General features: G+C 40.3%; 1 long non-coding RNA gene across 11 annotated transcripts in view; it reads left to right on the plus strand.

Annotated features, from left to right (window-relative positions):
• Positions 1-19,629, plus strand: part of LOC104873444 — a 160,400-nt gene that overhangs the window by 54,856 nt on the left and 85,915 nt on the right. For 6 of the 11 annotated variants that reach the window (XR_004514862.1, XR_004514861.1, XR_004514868.1 and 3 more), the window contains 2 exons: positions 13,710-16,746; positions 17,729-17,893. This is a non-coding gene — a long non-coding RNA (uncharacterized LOC104873444). The remainder of the gene's footprint in view (positions 1-13,709; positions 16,747-17,728; positions 17,894-19,629) is intronic. The other 5 variants (XR_004514864.1, XR_783466.2, XR_783465.2 and 2 more) reach the window with 4 other exon arrangements.

Consider the following 19,629-nt stretch of genomic DNA (forward strand, 5'->3'; position numbering starts at 1 on the left):
GGTCACCATATTATTCTATTAATATTGGACTTTATTATTTAAGTTGAATGTATTAGTGAGTAGAGTGCTTTTAAAACTAACGAGTTCTTAACTTTTGATCAAATTATTTAATATATATTGGTTATGGTTGAAAATATGCATTTTAAGATTCTTAACAGCATACCATGAACACAGTGGTAGGCCAAGAATTAATACCCATATAAAATACCACAGACTGAAGCCCATTCTTGACACTATCCTTGCTTCTCTTCCTTTTTTCCTGTTCATAAAGTGTGAGTGAATTTATCATGTGAGAAAAGGACCTTGTCTCATTAATCCATAAGAGATGCACAGTGAGTGGTCATCACACACTGATGAGTTCTAACTATATTGCTTTCATTCTCATTTTACCTTCCTAAAATTTCCAGAATGCCATCCATTATTAATTGGGCAGAAATCAAAATTATCTGCTGATTTAGCAACAAGTGACAAGTTATGATTTTTATTATAGGGAGGATTAAGTGGAAAAAAATATTTTATTGTTGGTTCAGAATGTTACATTTTGGTGCACAGGGCACATTTTTATAGTATCAGAGACTTGCGTCTCTTAAAACACCAATCTATCAGAGTGTCATCAGAATTAAGCAGTCTCTCCATCTAAAAATATTTGCTTGAGAAAAATGTTAATCTGAGATATTATGTATGTGCTCTTTTATAATCTACTCTTCCATGTTTTACTGAAATACTTGTTAAAGAGCTGCCAAATTCGTGATGTTTTGTGTGTGTTTATTGCTCGTGAACATGTAAACTGTATCTGTTTTGTAGATGAGCTTCAGGGGGCACTGCTGCTAAATTTTATCAAACTATTGTGATTTATTTCATGGATTTTCTATGAAATGTCAACACTGCTGGTTTTTACTGTGAAAGCAGGATGAATAAGCACTCAAAAGGTGTTTTTACAGTACCTTGTTTCAAATGATAAATGATAAAATTAATTTTGAATCAAAAGAATTTAAACTCTGAGGGTAATGAGGTATGAGGTAAGATGATTTACTTCAACCCCCTTATTTTATGGCTAAGGAAACAGAGTATGATTTGCACAGGGTCACCAGTCATAAGTGAAGTGTCCTCAGAAAAATCAAGTCTTCTCTAATATTTTAAGATATAAGATGCTTATTTATCCTACTATTCGTGCAAAGTTTTTTTTTTTTAATTAGAGAACTACTTGGAAGATTGAATACTTGCTATGTCCATGGACTCTGAAATGGGGTTTCTTACCCACCCAGTCCCTACTTACTTTCACAACTTCTGCAGCCAAGGTTACACAAGACTGCCCATTGCTCAAAAATCTAAACTACTTTTGGATTTACAAAACAAATTCCAAGAGTAATACAGAGCTTTTGTATATTCCTGTCCCAGTAACTCTATGGCTGATGTCTTACATAACGTACCGTAGGTATCACAATCAAGAAATTAACACTGGTGTTAATAGCTGAAAACGTCTTTCGAACTTCACCTTGAAGATCCCCACCTGTGTCACTGTTGTTGTTATTGTCCCCTAGATTCTGCGCAGGGTTCCACATTGCGTTTAGCTGTCCTGTCTCTCCAATCTCCTGCTATCTGCAACAAGTCCTTGGTTGTTCCTTGTCTTTCACGACTTTAATACCAGGAACACCGTCAATCCATTTTTTTTGCTGCATGTCCCTTGACCTAGGCCTGCTTGAAATCTTGTTGTTGGACCTCGGATTTGCAACCCCCAACAAGGGCATCCACAAATTACTCCTCATCTTTTTCCATGCATCACATCGCAGTATTCGTGTCAGTTTATTTTCTTACTGGCAACATTAGTGCTTCTCACCTGGTCAAGATGATTGCCGCTATGAGGTTGCCCTTCTAAGTGACCGAAAGGTGGAATAATTTTGAGCAACATAATACATAATGATAGCATTCATTGTAACTCATAGAATGATATATGTGTCCGTGAGTTCATAATAGCCTAAGTAGTTAAATAGGTATAGGCGATTCTCATTATTCATGTAATACTCTATAAAGTCATTATGAACACTGAATTAGCAAATACTGAACCATTGCTTCATTTCCCATATACACTTATGTTGCTGTGAGTCTGTGGTTAAATAGTCAGTGCATACTATTGTTTTGAGTGTGTCTCTGGCTAAAAACACTTGGTGTACTATATTGTTTTATTTTGTTTTTGCTCTTGCTTTTTTGAGACAGGGTCTCACTATGTAGTTGAGACTGACCTGGAACTCACTCTGTAGGCCAGGCTGGTCTTGAACTCACAGCAATCCTGTTGTCTCGGCCTCCCGAGTGGTGGGATTACAGGTGTGCACCACCGTGCTTGCCTTTGGTGTGATATATTGTGTTGTTTCATTAACACTGAATTCAGAACCAATAGCAACATACGTTACACAGCTCATTCCTAAATGAAGCATCTCTAGCCCAGGTATTATCCCAGTAAAGACCATCTCATCCTTTTTATGCTTTGGAATATGAGAATGCACTTCAGCAGAGCAGCTAGGGACACTGTAAACAGAAAACTGACCCCACAAGGCACAAAAATGTCAAAAACATGCCCTGGCCTGAATGAGAGGTGCAACAGGAACATAGAGCCACATCGTCTGCCTCAGTTGGGAATGTGCACATTGGGTATTCACATGTTTTTGCTACTCAGAACACACTTGTGAGTGGTCAAGAAACTGCCGTGGGTATTGATTTCAGAGTTACAAATAAGTCTTAGAAATAGGTAAACTCAAATATATAGTTGATGAATAATGAAAATTAATTGTATATGGAGAAGTGACAGCTCTTTTTGGCAGGCAAATCTCAATAGATGAGTGAAAAGAATGTGGGACATTGAAAATTGCCACCAGGCAATCTCTATGGTGATGATTACTGCAGATAATCACCGTGGGCCAATGTTTGAAATAAAAGGACTTCTATAGCCTCAAAGTCTCTCCCCCAAGATATTTTTTTGACTAGTGGGGGAAATAAGTTTATTTTAATGTAATACTGCACAATTGCTTTTTCTAGTACTTATATAGTGTTAGCAGAAGTTGACTAGCACATGCAGATGAAAACTTGGCACATGTTCAAATTCGTGTTGACAGGGGGCCTCCGTATTCTTTATTGCACCTTCTTATCTGGGTCATTAGCTGGTATTCTGGTAAAGCTCTGAATTTACGCAGATGGGAGAAAAGTGGAAGACATCGCCACTGCACCCGAGTTACCCTTGGAGCTCCGGAGGATGTCTACCTTTGTGGAGTCACCCCAGATGGGAGCTTTGGTGTTGCCTGTGCCTCTGGCTAGGCCAGGCATATGTGTTAATATCAGTTTCCTGCTACAGAATCAGCTCTGTGTGTTCTTGTCTCCTGAGCAGGGTGTATGAAAGTGCACAGCAGATTTATCATGTTTATATCACCGACAAGAATATTGACTCGCACATAGCAAATGCTCAATAAACATGAACTGACAATGCAGTGGGGCATGAGGAAAATATCTGGAGTCTATTTGGCAGTCCATATCCATACTTTTTCACAGATTAGTTCGGGCTCTTATTATATTTCTAGTTGCTAATGCTTATCTCCTGTCTAGGATGACAGTAGGCATATCCTTTGTGTATAGTATTAAGAAGTACGTAGCATTGAAAACAGACCTTTTCCAGTACACTTGATTGAAAGGAATTTTATTTCACATGTCTCAGTTCAGATGTGACCTTAAGTGTTTTATTCGGATCCTTATCTTTATCCTTTTAGTAGTGGCGCTCTTGTCTCCAGAGACAAGACAAATGGGAAAGTGTTAGTTACTGATTTTATGAGGTAGCTTTTTTTGGCGGGGAGGGGATGTACAATGGGTTTCTTATAGCAAAACATTTATTGGTACATTTTAGGCACGCATAATGGTAACACTCATCATAGAAAATTTGTACCTGTATATGATTTCCAGTCCTGGAATTGTTTCTGAGCATTCGTGGTTTCAGGGTTAAAGCAAATGTATCAGGGTAACTAACTGATGTAACAGCTTCCAAACTCGGGGGGCTTAGGAGCTCATGAGCAGTCCAATGTAGGAGCTGCTAGGTGAGCAGTTCTCACCTGGGCAGAGTTTCACAGGCTTCATGATTCCTCCATGCAGTGGCTTTCTCTTCCTCCAGGTCCTCAGAGTTCTGTCCCCTTAACTAGTAGTTTTGTAGGCCAGGTCCAGAAACAGTTTCTACCTTCAACCCACATTCTATGGGAGTCATATTTCCCCACCTAGATTCACACCTTGCAGGGAGCTTCGTGTGCCTGAGAGAAAAAAGAGAAATTGTAGAACAGCTGTCTAGTCTCTGTCTCTCCAGCTTAGCCTGGCATTTCTCCTTCGAATTCTCATTTTATTTGTTTCTCTTATTCTACTTACAATACTTAATAGTTTCTTCACTGGTTCATTTATTAAAGCCCATTACTAACATAATGGTTCCCCACAACATGCCAGTTGGTGGGAGTTATGAAGAAAAAATCAAGTGCAGAACTACTTTTACCTCAGTGTAGTTCACCTTGGTTAGCTCTTACAGTGTTTGGAAGTCATGAACTGTCCTTTTTAATAATATCACGAAAATAGGAAGTAATATGAGCACATGATTACTAAACCCACCAAATGGATATTACATATTAAACTAGTCAGGTGTCCAAGTTTTGCCCTGAATACTAATTGCTGTTCATTCATTTGTTCATATACTGTATTGTCATTTTGTAGTCTTGCTAGAAACAAGCACAGGCAGAGATCTACTTAAGGAAAATGTCAGAAAAGACTTGGACCGGGAATCGAACTCAGGACCTTGCACTTGCCAGGCAGGTGCTACCACTGAGGTACATTCCCAGCCCCAGAAAAAAAATAAATTCTCTAGGTTTAATTATTTTTTGAAAATATGTAAAAGGGTATACTTCCGCGTTGTTAGAGAATCCCTTGAGATCCCTTTGTCTGGTCTGTGGCTATCGATGGGTGTGGTGTTCCTGTTAGTATGTAAGCAACTGAAAGTGAGGGACCTCATGTAGCAGAAAACATTTTATTTCTACTCCAAAATGGTGTCCGTACTCACTTAATTCATAAAATCTTTATTTTATTTATTGGTAGATGTTTGCAGTACATAATATTCACATTTCTGGTGAGGAGTTGGTATATAACACATTTTAATTCTTTTTGTCATCCCCTCTCTCTCCTCTCCTTCCCCTCCCTCCATCTCTTGCTCCCCTCCCCCTTTGAGAAAGCTCTATCTCCCTACTTCCTATTATCTATCTTTTATTTTGCTCTTCATTTATACTTTGGGTTTCTCATATAAGGGACACCACACAATATTTAAGCTTGTGTGTGATTTATTTCACATAGCATTTGTATAACTGTAAAACATACTAGGAGAAAAGACTGAAAATGTAAGTCAGCAAAAAGAAAAAACTAGAAATGTTCATTCTCCTACTTTCTATAGGTAAATCCTGTTAAGATATGTACGTATTTAGTCTTTTTTCCTTTTACTGTGCGTACAACCATATGTCTGTGAATATGTACCTTACAGCATACATAACATTTTGCAATAATGGGATCATGGTAAACATACAAAATTTGAAAAAATTCATTTAATAATATACATTCTTATATTAGACATCTTTTATTACAATTCCATGTTTAGCATATTGAGTAAACAAATCAATAGATTAAAAAGCAACACTACAAGAAACATATTTGTATGTAAAATGGAATAAAGGATGGAAAATAATTTGGAATGGAGACTAGCTGTGGTCATTATGATTCTGGAGCAGTATAGTATGTGATGGTTCAGTGCTCAAGCTTGGATTTAAATTCAAAGTCAGCATACTATTCATAAGCATAAGGTAGTTTACTTTGTAAGTGAAATCGTTTTATTTGGGCTAATAATTCAAGTTCTTCTTTGTGAAATAAAGGCAACACCAGGATGCACATATTCTAGCTATACCACTTAACTGCCTGCAGTGCTTATGGTCCAGGTTTCTTTATTTGTAAATGGATGTGATACACACACACTAGCATCTGTTTCATAGAGTTCTTAGAAAGATTCAGTGAGCCAGTGCATATCATGTGCCTGGTACATAGTAAATATTCAATAGCTGTTAGGTATCATGACACATGAGTGAGGGGAAAAACAACAGACAGCAATCTGTCCTTATAAGTAGGTTTTCAATGCATAGTTCTCAAGCAGGACTGCTTTTCCCCATGCCACCTCTAGGGGCATATTTGGCAGTATTCGGAAACATTTTTAATTGTCCCATCTGGTAGTGATGGGGACTTGCTACTGGAATCCAGTAGGTAAGTGCCAAGGATGCTGTTGAACATCTTACAATGTACAGGAGTCTCCACACAGAATTATCCTGCCTAAGGATAGCACTAGTGCCCAAATTGCTTTAAAAATGTGTATATTCTGTGCTGTTGTAGAAGAATCCATCAGAGTCATAGAAATTGTAACCTCTCTGATCATCATTCTATAATCTGGAAAAGGAATTAATAGTACTGGACTCACCTTGTTTTTTGAGAAAATCAAAAGAAAAATGGTATTTAACTATAAACTGATATACTAAGTAAGTACAGCTTCTAAATCTGTCTTAATGTTTTTCATTATTTCCCCGAGAAAGCAACATTTTATATTTTTTTGTAATTGTCACTATCCTCCACGAAATTTTAGGTGATAGACTTACCAAGATTTTTTTACCCTTCAAGAACCAATTTTTGCTATCTTGGAAAAATACCACAACCACTGAGAATGGGAATTCTAAATTAAATAAGGATGAGCTCTGAAAATAAGGTGTTCTTTACGTTGTTTAAATAACTTATTAAAAGTAGCTTCATATCCCCTACTATGCTTTGGGGATCCTATTGGAACTTCAGTAGAAAACTCAAAATTGCAAAATGCTTATACAAGTAATTTGAGCTTTAGTGAAGTATGAAACTACAAAAAAAATTGATAGAAGTAAAAAAACTGGGAAATTGAAAAAGAGATTAACGCTTTATTGAGAGACAGCTAATCTGAATGTCAGTTTAACATCATTAGCAAACAAAAGAAAAATTTGAGGTATAATAAGATGGAAGGGTAATTGCGCTAGATAAAGAAGGTAAAGGAAATAATATAAATTTGTTTTTCTTTGGTTCGAAGTTACTGTTGCTAGATAGTTACCCCTTTTCTGCTTTGTTTGAAAAAGAAAGATCAAATACAACTAAACCTGCGGAGTGGGATGCGTGTTAACTGGGCAACCGGAAACGTAGAGCCTGGAGCTTAATCACCTGGCAATCAGCCTCCCTGTGTCCAGTCTTCCGGGATCTTTCCCTTGCCTGGCCTGTTTGTAGCTATTCCGTGGCGCCTCGATTATTGTTCATGTTTTTATAATTGATAATCTCCTTTTTTACCTGGCACTCCTGTGCCTCTGGTTTTGCAGCTGTGGAGGGCTTGGGCTGGGTATTGACCCAGGGCCTTGTGCACACTACGTTAGCTCTCACCCTGAGCTGCGTCCCAGCCCTCATAATGTCTGCAAATCCTCAGAGGAAGACTTCTGTCTGTATTTTCACCTTATCCCGTTCTATGGCTTCTGCGTAGATACTGCTTGCTTGTCATTGCAGCCCCCCAGACTCCTAGTAGTCCTTGTGGGCCCCACGTTCTTAATTTTTGCACAGTCCACACTTCTATTTGTGCTGCGCCCTAGGTTCTTCACTTTCTACCTCCATGTTTTTACTTCTAAGGCTTACTTCTCCACGTTGACGGGGGAGCTTCACTTCACAGGTGAGGCTTAGAAGGTACATGGCCCTCTCCCCAAGGTCACAGGACTAGTATGACCGGAAAACTAAGTCTTCTGACTCAAACTCTGATCTGTGCCTTCGTCTGCTGTCTGGGCCTACCCAGAAACTTGACTGAAATGTCGGCGATCAGTGTGCGTCGGCCCTCCCACCCGGCCGGCTTTTCCCTTCTTTCTTCCGCCCCTCTCCCTCTCCCTTTCATTCTGTTCGGCTTCTTTCCTTTTTTGAGACAAGGTCTCTCCACGTAGTCTAAGCTGGCCTCAGGATCACAATCCTTTTGCCTCGGTCTCCTAAAGGCTGGGATTACAAGTGTGCATCCCCACACCGGGCTTGGTGTGCATTTTTTTCTACTGATAAATACGTACACGGGTATGTTTCATTGTGTGGGGAGATGAGTGGTGGTAAATAGAGGTACTGAAGTTACCTTCATTATAAAGTTTACATTTTGTTTCCTGCTCATTCCTTAGCATCTGGTAGTAACTAGGAATAAAACTGTGAGTCTTTTCCGTTGTTTGCAAATGGTTTGTTATTATCCAAGGCGAGAGTTAATATTGACGCCACAATATTGCTGTCATACGTGTTGGTTCTACAGGACACTGAGAGTTTTTAGATAGATGAGTACGTGGCCATATAGAGATAGAAGTCTAAGGTATTATGCTGTCATTACATTCCCAGAAGGTGGGATTTTTGGCACTGACTTTTGTACCTGTAAGTCTGTTTGGCCCTGGAACATGGTTGGTGATTAACATGTGTTTATTGAAGTAAAGGAGCTATTGCTTCCTTTTTTTTTTTTTTTTTTTGGTTTTTTGAGACAGGGTCTCACTATATAGTTGAGACTGACCTGGAACTCACTATGTAGCCCAGTCTGGTCTAGAACTTAGCGATCCTCCTGCCTCAGGCTCCCAAGTGCTGGGATTACAGGCGTGCGCCACCACGCCCGGCTGTATTGTTTCCTCTTTTCCAAGTGTGCTGCCCGCCACGTTCGGATCAATTCTCCTCTCTCTGGTAACTCCGAATTGGAGTTGGCTAGTTCTCCTGCCCACCCACCCCAGCCATAGTTAACTGAGCAGGGCTGAACACCTGGTCATAGCTGGGCTAAGTTCCTATCTTTCAGTCTAAGGGACCAAGGCCTGGATCCTGCAGAGAAGGCTCCCAGAGCCATCAGTGATTTAGAGTGGAGAAGGCTCAGCCTGCCACGATGAGGCTGAAATCACTATGCAGAGCAGAGTAGACAGAATATATAGAAAGTACACTGGGGAATCCCAACCACTCCTAAGTCTTCGGTTACCCTTCTTATTTGACTCCATCAGATAACCTCGCGTTATTATACTAAATTCCATTTAATTCAAGTGAAGTCACTTATTTGTCCCTAAAAATTCCTTCACCACTATATAGAACTTTCACATTTCCCATTGTAATTAAGAAATTATACTTGGTTGAAAAAAAATATTTACCAGGGGAAAAGACCAAATATACTTCTTCAGTTATAGACAGGGTTAAAGATATAGCTAAGTGGGAGAATGTTTGCCCAGCATGTTCAAGACCTTGTGTTCTAGCCAGCTTTGTTCGTCTATACATTCATAGAATCATAGTACTGAAAATGGGCTTGGGAAGATGGGTAGAATAACCTTGAAGGGCTCTGTGCATTGCTCCTTTTGAAGCAGTAGGGAATTTTTCCTTTAAGGTATAATAAAAGCATGAAGAGAGGAGAATAATAAGTCCCTCATAGCTCTAGACAATAGCTAGCAATAAAGCAAAGGACCAAATAGTTCAAACAGGATACAAGAGAAAACGGAGTCATTCCTCAGCGTTTTCCAGAGGTCAGCCCTTCTGTCAAACCATGGCCACCTTTCTGTGCCTCTTTCCGTCCGGTGGTCTCTTGGGCCTGTCTCCATCTGCCCTAACACAAGTGGCCATTAATTGTTAGGAGAACCCTGTCAGTGACCTTCTATGAGTAGAATACTAGGAGCTGCTCTTGCCACTAATGTTTGTCCTTGCTGTGACTAGCATGGTTTTCTACAGTTTCTGACCAATCCGGTCATCTCTTCCGGGTAATATTGGTAGTGGCTTCCTTCCCTTTTCTCCATAGAGCCTGTCAAGTACAGCTCCTGTTCACCTGCCCAGGCTCGGCTTATACCCACTTTCTCTATGACTCTACGGGGCCTGGGCTTCTTTGGGGGTCCTTGAGTGCTAAGCTCCCTGTGCATGGGGGCCCTTGTGCATGTTTTCCTTTCCTGTAACATTCTTTTCTGTCTCTGATATCCAGCTTTCTGTGGACTGCACTAGATGGGTTTTTCCCAGTGTAGAACTGCATACACACCCTTCCTACCGTTTGCCACTGGAATGGTGTCTCAGTCACATTCCCATCCCTGAGACACAATACTCAATACCACAGCTTAAGAGAGGACAGGTTCATTTTGGGTTGTGGTTTTTGTCCATAATCAGCTGGCTGTAAGACAGAAGCAGCATAGCAGAGTGGCGTGGTGGATGAAAAGCTGCTCACATCGTGGCAATCAGGAAACAGACAGACAAACAGATAGCATGAGCCAGTCAGGAACGTACCCTTCAGGGCCACATCCCCAGTGCCCTGCCCCTCCCAACCAGGACCTACCTTTGCATAGAACTTTCCCCCCCTGTACAGGAAATTGAACTCAGGACCTTGCACTTTCCAGGCATGCGCAGCACCTCTGAGCTACATAAGACTTTTGAGGGACGTTTTAGATCTATGATATACCAAGTGATTTTCTCTTTTTCCCTCTTCCCTGTATTTGCCTGTGTGCCTATTCTATTAGACTGTAAACTTCACAAGGGCAAGAAATCTCTGCTTTATTGTTTTGGTCATAGCATCAAATAGTATGTCTAACAGAGGACTAACAAATATTTGCTAAATGAATAGATATGTAGAGAGGTAAAAGAAATTAAAAAGGAAGCAAAGAATCCCAAAATAGCAGCTGCAATTTATTCTCCTTTTCAAGGATTGAGTGTATAATTCAGTTGTTCTTAGCTCATAATTTGTCCTAGATATCATACTATTCATGATCAATGTTATTAATAATTCTAAAATCCCCTTTCTGCAAAGGAGTATGAGTTCATCCATAAATGAAATATAATTAACATAATATTACGCTAGGCCATCCCATTGAGCCCTGTTAAACCAGTTGTACCTTTAAAGTAGCAGTCATGACTCCTGAGATCTAAGCCGCTGTAAGCCCTGAGAGGATACAGGGGTATGGAAGCAAAGAGGCCTTTAGGGCTGGGGATTTAGCTCAGTGGTTTTGGTGCCTGCCTTGCAAGCATAAGGACCCAAGTTCGATCCCCAGTACCAAAAGAACAAATCATACATCTACATATGTAAAGGAAAGAGGCCTTTGATTGACAGTAACTCCCAAAGCTCCATGGAAGAAAGCTGCACTCAGAAGCATCTCAAAAGTCTGCAGTTCTGGTGGTTAGCATGTGCCAGGGCAGGGGGATTGACGGTCACCCCAGGCTTCATTCAGAGAACAAGATGCCCAAAGCCAGGTGATTCTGCTGGACGGGACGGGCCCCTCTTCCTTTCCATTGTGTCCCTTTGAAAGTACATGTGTTTACATAGAAGGTCCAACCAACCCTGCCGGAGGAAGACCTTTCTTCCACCAGATGATAGAAATAGTCACAGTTTGAGCAAGAATTTTTTTGTAAATACCTTGTGATAAAGGGAGAACATGAGAGGAGATTCCAAAGGTACCAAATGGTTTCAGAAGCCACATGACAACAGGGAATAGGGGCCATTTGTGGAGGTAATGCAGACATTCGTCACCGCAGAGAAGGGTGGATGTCCTCAGGAGTGAAAAGCAAGGAAGAGAGAAAGTAGGAGACACTGGCTGCCTGCCTGCGAGTGTAGGACACGGACGGTCTGCTTTCAAAACCTGATCTGAGGACAAATATTTCCACAGTGCAGCTCAGTACAAGGGCCAGTTACATCAAATAAGTCTCTCTAGGGAATACTAGTTTTATTCTAGAAAGAAGAGTTGGGCTACAATGTTAAGACAAATCTAAAATCCAGAAAATATAAAATTAAATAAGCAATGACATTGCCATGAGTTATTTTCATGAAACAACCTAGTACACAGTACTTTGAGAAATTTTTATCATTAAAATTCTATCAAAAAAGATTGTCTGAAATTAAACCCAGCGTTCTTTTCACAGCTTAACAAATGCCATCCATACAGTAGGGAGAACAGAATTCTGATGAGAACGGATTTTTCAAGGATTCATCTCCATGTTTCCTTTCACTCAGGAGGTGGCCTCTTACTTGCAGCTGTTAGATGTAACCAGTGAACCAAATACGTGAAACCAATTTGCTGGCTTGAGAAGAGGTTATTGATTCTCACAGCATGTAATATACTTAGAAAACTTCATTGTTTAATTCTACATGTGAATGAATCTTGCTTCACACTACTTTAAGTCAGGCAGACTTGGTAAAGTGTATGGATTCCCATCTGCAGATGAGTTGAAAACATTTAACGGATCTGAATGTTGCCTTGAGTTAAAAATGCCTGTATATGCATCTTAGGAAATATCTGACTAGGCAAAAGATCATTTTTTGGTAAGCTTGAGCTATAATTTGAAGGGAAATGTTGGCAGAGAAATTTCTGTGCATTTTATACAGAATGAAAAAGATGGGTGGTAATTGATTTAAAAAAAAAACTTAAATAAATAGTCTATTCCTGGATATTTTAAAATCATCACTGCTTGAGCTGTTAGAGGTTTATTGTTTTCAGAATTCTAAGCCTAGTCCATATATCCTATGATTATTATCATTATAGTTTTATGACCTAAATTTTTATTCTTGAAGTAAGAGGAAATTTCCTCATCCCTGGCGGGGAGGAGGAACAGAGCGGTTTAGGCACACACATACCCGCTCAGTGACCTTGTGCATTGTTTTCTTTTATTTTTACTTAATAATAAAAGCTCAGCTAAGTAATTAATGTTCAGTCATGGGATGGGTGAAAATGAACAAAACCTTAGCACTTCTGAGGTTCATATATTTTCTGGATATTGTGTAATGTAAAATGGTAAAGGTATGCACACTGCTAAATGTTTTCCTTCAGACCTTTTTTTTTTTTTTTGTTCTGGGGATCAAACTCAGGACCTTGCGATTGCGAGGCAGGTGGCGGGACCACTGAGCTAAATGCCCGGCTCTCTTCAGATCTTGGAAACATGGGTCCCGCCCCACTCTAATTGTCCACATCTCCACTTTTTCCATAGAAATAGTACAGCAGGGGCAGCATTGTTATCAGGAGAAAACGATTTATTATTCCAAATCCCCATTCCATCATTTTATGTAATCCTCGAAACAATAGTTGTGAGATTAAATATGATTCCCATCTTACTGCTAATAAATTTAAGATGAGAAGGGGGAAATTTGAGAGTCCTAGTGATTCTGCAGCATCTCCTTTGTCAATTTCGGTCCCTGTTTCTGTGGATAATGCACGCTCTTCCTTCCTTTTTCTCCCCACAGCCTTCTCCTTTTTCTTGTGCATTCTTTGCCCTTTTCAACCTCTCCACCTTTGCTGAAATTGCTCCTACTTTATATTCTGCTCTTCCTCCCTGCCTTCATTATGAGCAGATTTGCTGATAAGTCCATAATTTATAAGGGAGGGTTTTCCTTTGTGACAAGGAAAGTTTCTTTCTGCTTAATGGGCAGAGCCGTGTTTATCCTTTTCTTGTATGGGCTTATGGTGGGAAATAGGCCCTATAGGTATTTACTGACTTGAACTGAGGGTCTTTCTAATAAAGAATTATTTTTTTTAGAAGAGAAACTCCTCTGCATCTCACTGGGGGGAGAAGTTAGTGCAGAAAAGAATCGAGATAGTATTTTTCTCAGACTTCTGTGTCATTGGCTTTGATTTTATTCTTTTTTAACCAGGTTATTTCTCTTTCAGGTCCCACAGTTATAGAAAGGACTCTCTCATATGAACCAGAGATGGTAGCTGAAACCAAAGAAATGACTGCAGTATCTAGCTAAAGGCATGGCCTAGGAAATGAGGAGGATACAACTCAATGGAGGGAAGAGACAAGCAAGACATGTGGAACCAGGTCGGGACGTGGGGAATGTCGGATTCCCTGTTGTGAGTATGAGCATGTAAAGAAGCTTGCCAAGCACAAAACCCCAAGGTTTAGATCTTGTGTGATAGGTTTGCAGTGATTTGTGCTGCAGGTACACCAGCCACGGTTCTAAAGCATCATGTGCTTCCCTGATTGGTAGTTCAGGGATCCTTCTCTGAATTTCTTAAGGATCCTTCTCTGAATTTTCTTCAGCGCATCAGCAGTAACACTCAAGGGATGAGACTCGTCATCTTCAGATATTTGGGATTTCTCCTGCAGCCCAGTTGAGAATGGGTCACCTGAAAATGAAATTGTAAGACAGGAGCAGGGGGAACTCATTGCTATTGAGAAAGATCCTGAGTAAACTTTCCCTCTTTGCTCAAGGGATGGCCTGAGTTTAAAGGGTTGCGGAGAACCCTGTTGCAGAATAATATTTTAAATATATTAATTTGTTTTTTTCCCTTTGGGAGCTAGTGCCGGTTGCCTTTGATCCTCCCCACAACCCCATTCAGGTATCATTTATTGTATCAGGAAAAAGGCAGTTAAAACACAGATCGGGAAGAAAAGCCTTTTGGTGTTTAAAGACCCTGAGCACTGGAGTTAGACACTTGAACTTTGTCTTTTTGAAACTTTATCTTGTCTTAGAAACTATGAGATGAGTTGGAGCAAGGCTTCTAGTCCACGTAGGGCAGGAGGATTTTGAGTGGGTGCTGTGAGGAGAGGGCTGATCGAGGAAAGAAAGAGCTGGCAAATGCTTGTAGGGACAAGGGCACAGTGGGCAGAGGGGTAGAGAAAATGCAGAGAGCACCCTTAGACACTGTGCCCTTCTCTTCTCGGAGAAGCAGACTCTGCAGAGAGGAGAGTAGCGGATGACAGGAACAGAAGTGCCCAAAGAAGCTACAGAAAGGTGGGCATGGCACAGGCAGACAGTCTGAAGTGGCTCCAGGGAGTTGACCACGCAAGGGCTCGGCATGCAGACATTGTGGTGAGTCTTCTGAGCTCCGGAGTGCCAGCGGAACAGTAACAAAGGAATCCCCACTGTCCTGCTGAGCGTGTGGCCGAAAAGCAGTATTATAAAGTCTCCATGCCAACAGCTGAGAAGAGCGTTAGGCCAGCTCAGTAGCACCAGCTCAGTAGCAAAGATCTACTAGAAGTAAGGCCATCTCAGTCGAGCTGGTGCAAAGGCAGCGTCACACAAGGCACACGACATGCCTGTCTCCGCTCCCCTGTACAGTGTGAGTCCCCAGTGACCCAGTGAGAACGGCAAGGATGCAGAGTTGAGCAAAATCATGGTTATAACATGAAGGTAGGCCCCAGACAGATGAGTCATCTTGGAAAAATAAAGTTATGTTCCTTGTACAATTTATAGAATGAAATGTGAATTCAAACACAAAAGAAACCCGTCAATAAAATTAGAAAAACATTAGATATATGCGACAAAACGATTCAGCTCCTCCTTATTGGAATTCCAGAGCATTTTATATATCCTAACCCAGAGCTTGACAATGGCTTTGTAGCTAGGTCCTGTGCAACCTCCTGGGACCCTGGGTATTGCTCATTCAACTCTGCTTATTATCTGCTGACTTTATATTGGGCTCTGTAAGCTTTCATGATTTTATTTAATCCTCGAAACAATAGTTGTGAGATTAATATGATTCCCATCTTACTATTAATAAATTTAAGATGAGAAGGGGGAAATTTGAGAGTCCTAGTGATTCTGCAGCATCTCCCTTGTGATTTTTGGTCCCCGTTTTTGTGGATAATGCTACGCTCTTCCTTCCTTTTTCTCCCCCAGCCTTTTCCTTTTTCTTGTGCATTCTTTGCCCTTTTCAACCTCTCTACCTTTGCTTAACTTGCTCCTACTTTGTATTCTGCTCTTCCCCCCTGCCTTCATTTTTTTTTTTTACATCATCCCCATTTTCTAAAGCACAATGCACATTTTGCCTTCTCCCAGACACATTTCCAGCTCTCTGTTATTATTTTACCCCACTTCCTGTTACTTCAGTCCTTCACCCTTCATTTTAACTCTATCAAAATCAGCTTGGTATCACAGGTGCCTCGGTAAGCTGGTGTCAGCTGCTGGGTTGTGACCCCCAGAGTGTTCCGTCTTCTGCGTCCATGGCGCCTACCACTGATTCATCATCTAGACTGCAGCTGCTTTGTACCTGGGATATAAAACAGCCTTAATACATATTTCTCAAGTGAAATTGAACTGAAAACTCTAAAACACTGTTAGTGAAGCATGACACAGATGCTTGAACAGATGTCTAACTGAATAGTCTTTGATTCCCTCACCGCTTTTCTTCTTTTTCTCCAAGTTATTTCAATTTTTTTTTCAAACATACAAAACAATTTAAAGAGTTACTTAGTGAAAACCCAGCTAGTGACTTTTCAGCTTCTAGAATATATGCCCTAGTATATTGATGTTATCTATCCTTCTATTTATCCCTCTAGCCCGCCTCACAGACTTGAATGCAGCCAGTCTTGGGGAGACCTTTGAAATCGGATCTGGAATTAATTTCTGCAATCAGCCCTTACTCGTTGTGGGACCTTGGCAGTGTTGCTTAACTTACATCTTTTTCTCCCTGTGTAAAGTGTCGGTGGCCAGCAAGGCCTACTGCCTAGAGTGTGGTGAAGATTAAGTGAGATTGTGTATATAAAGGGGCTGGCACATGGTCTGTGTTTAGCACCTGCTAGCAAGAAGAAAAGAACAGCATAGATATTTCAGCTATCAGCACTGGTTTGCAATGATATGTTTTTGGTATTCTTGTCTGCAGTCTCTGTTTTAGGCCCAAAAGAAAAGGACGCTGATAGAAGAGAATCAATCTTAGACTCTTTGGTTATAAGCTAGAGGTGACTGGATCCACTCAGTGGGTGAGCATTGATCAGGGGTTTGTGTGGAAACTGCATTCAGAATTTCCTGGTGCAATTAAAAACGCCATAGAGGCAACCGTGGAATCGCCAGGCATCTAGTCACACCTGGATAAGATGGGAGATCTTATGTTTATGTAAAATTCAGAAGAAACTTTGCTTAAAATGGAATTGATTATGGGGAAATACTGGTGCTCTCTGCAGCCATAAATACCAGCTTCAGAACTATTTATGCAAAGGCTTGTGTATTTTCTGAATATAAACCCTCATTATTAGGGGATATGAGTCGTCCTGTAGGCACAGGCTACGGAATGTTCCCATTCATGGAATCTTAATTCATGATCTCTTAATTATGCTTTGGATTACCTTGCCCTTGAAATAGCCCTCCAAGGTCATTGCTGGTGCATGCAGGAAGAAGTCACCTGCTCTGTGGTCTCAAACTGAGCAGCCTTTGGGACATGAGGAATCTCATCCCTGTTTTCTGTCTGCATCTCATCATGCCCGCTCATGACCGTGTTGTTCATACCACTTAGTGAATCATATAAGTATGGGATGTCATGAATATAGTGCCTTGAATAAAGCACTGTGGTCTATATCTATGAAAAGCTTTATGAGGCACACTTAGAATTGGGCCCCTTAATTTCAAAATTGTGTTAGTATTGGCCAATAGAGTTTAGATGAACTAGAAAATGTCTACAATGTCCTTTTCTTTCTGGTACTTTACAATTTAGTTGGGGAACTCTTTGAAATATATAAGTGCCTGTGTCCTAGCCTCGCCTTTTAATTTGAGAGTAAGTGTCAGTAGGTCTTGGGATAGCCCAGTGGAATCTATATTTTAAAGATCTCTACAAATTGTCTTACTTCCCAGCGAGAGTTAAGATTTGTGTTTCGGCTGTAAAGCTGTATATTTCTTCCTAAGAAGCATACGTTCTTTCAAGATACAAAATCTTGATTGATCTCTTTGTTTTGCTTTGTGTTCGTTCAGTTGATGGCTATAAAATGGAACATGGGCTGAAAGGAAAAGATTGGGAATCTTTCAAAACTACCGTAGGTTGGTCATAAAATAAAATAAGGACAACCTAGTGGTGACCAGGAGACTCAGTGGTGAGGTTTCCACAGCCAGCTGGGAAAGCAATGCTGGGGTCCTCAGGTAAGTGGGATAGCCCAGAGCAAACTGGAAGACATGACAAAGAAAGTTTCTATGTTTTACCAATTATAGTATATCCATATTTTACATTTTAACACCCCAGCGTCTGTTGCCCTGATGCCACTCAGAGATAATTGTCATTTTTTTCATACAATCCAAATTTTGTTGTCACTCATGGTAATATTGCTGGACAACTTTAACATCTCAAAGTTTCAGTCGGCAAATTACATGGCTGATCTGAAAAGTTAAATTCTGTTTGTTAACTGAGAACCTCCTGTTGTCATTTTCTGGTTAAATTTAAAACAGAAAGTAGCACTTTCAAAGCTTTTTTGATTATTAATTGCTTGGAAGAAAATTCTGGAGATACTTGTGGAATGATTTTAAAATGCTGCATTCTTAATGTTCTCAATGACACAGATCCCAGTATCACATAAGAACAGGAATAGATATGCCAAATCTGAATTAAAAGGTGACTCAGGAGAGTTTAACTCTAAATATGAAGAAGTTTTGGGTAGAGTGTAATTGGCAGCATTTTTTTTCCTCATAGTGGTACATAATATGATGTTTCTTACTATAGCTTTTGTCACTCTGTCTTGGTACTTTACAAGTATCTTAGATTCAATGTAATACGATGTTTGTGTTAATCTTTTTAAGGGGGAATTGTAAAGAAGATTTTCAAATCCAAATGCTATTCTACTCTTGGTAAATAACTAGTTACCCATTATAAACAATAAGCATATTTGTTGTTGTTGTTTTGGTTTTTTGAGACAGGGTCTCACTGTGTAGTTGAGACTGATCTGGAACTCGCTGTGTAGCCCAGGCTGGTCTGGAACTTGCAGTGATCCTCCTGCTTCAGCATCCCAAGTGCTGGAATCACAGGCCTGCGCCACCACGCCTGGCTCAATATACTTATCACTGAGACACAACACTGGCAACCAAACTTTCAGGGAGTAGAGGTTCAGTTTGGCTCCTGGTTTCAGGGGATTCAGTCCATGGCCAGCTGACTCTAAGACAGAGACATCATAGTGGGAGGGCAAAGCAGAGCAACACTGCTTAGTTCATGGCAGCAGGGACACAGCAGGCAAATAGGGTCAGAAAAAAAGGGATGAGGGACCAGATAAAACACCAGGTACACAGCTCCATGACTTATGACAAACCCAGATGTGTGCTTTGCTAATCCTCTAGGCAGTGCTCAAACCAATCAAGTTGACAATCTAGCTTAATCACCACAATAAGCATACATAAAACTGTAGAGGTAGCCCAATAAATCACAGATTTATGTATATCTAACTTCCATAAAACCCAACTTCTGAGCCCTGAAAAAGGAGAGGAAAAACACCATGTATTTAAATAAAAGAGCATTTTAAAGGAATAATGGCTGGGTTTCTTTAAGAAAGCATTATTCTTATTTTATTGGAAATGTGTGTGGAGCTAAGTAGGCAAGTAAACAGGTACTGATGTGTGTACCCAGAAGAGTTTCAAAAAAATCTTTTATAGTGTTCATCCTGGTGACAATTGGAATAATTACAAAAAAGAATTACCACTGCATTGGAATTGGGGGGTAAATAGTATTGGAATATTTAGGTGGTCATCTTTTCATTTCCCTCGTTTTGGACATTTCCCTCCCTAGAGAAGAGCCATTTTCTCCAAGTCTAGATACCTTATCATTTACTTCAAGAACGAGTCCCATGCCTCTCTCATATGCTACCTTCAGATATCTAAAAAAAAAAAAAAAAATG

Source organism: Fukomys damarensis, unplaced genomic scaffold, assembly GCF_012274545.1.
Source record: "Fukomys damarensis isolate Sample0158 unplaced genomic scaffold, DMR_v1.0_HiC HiC_scaffold_31, whole genome shotgun sequence".
Taxonomy (NCBI): Eukaryota; Metazoa; Chordata; class Mammalia; order Rodentia; family Bathyergidae; genus Fukomys; species Fukomys damarensis.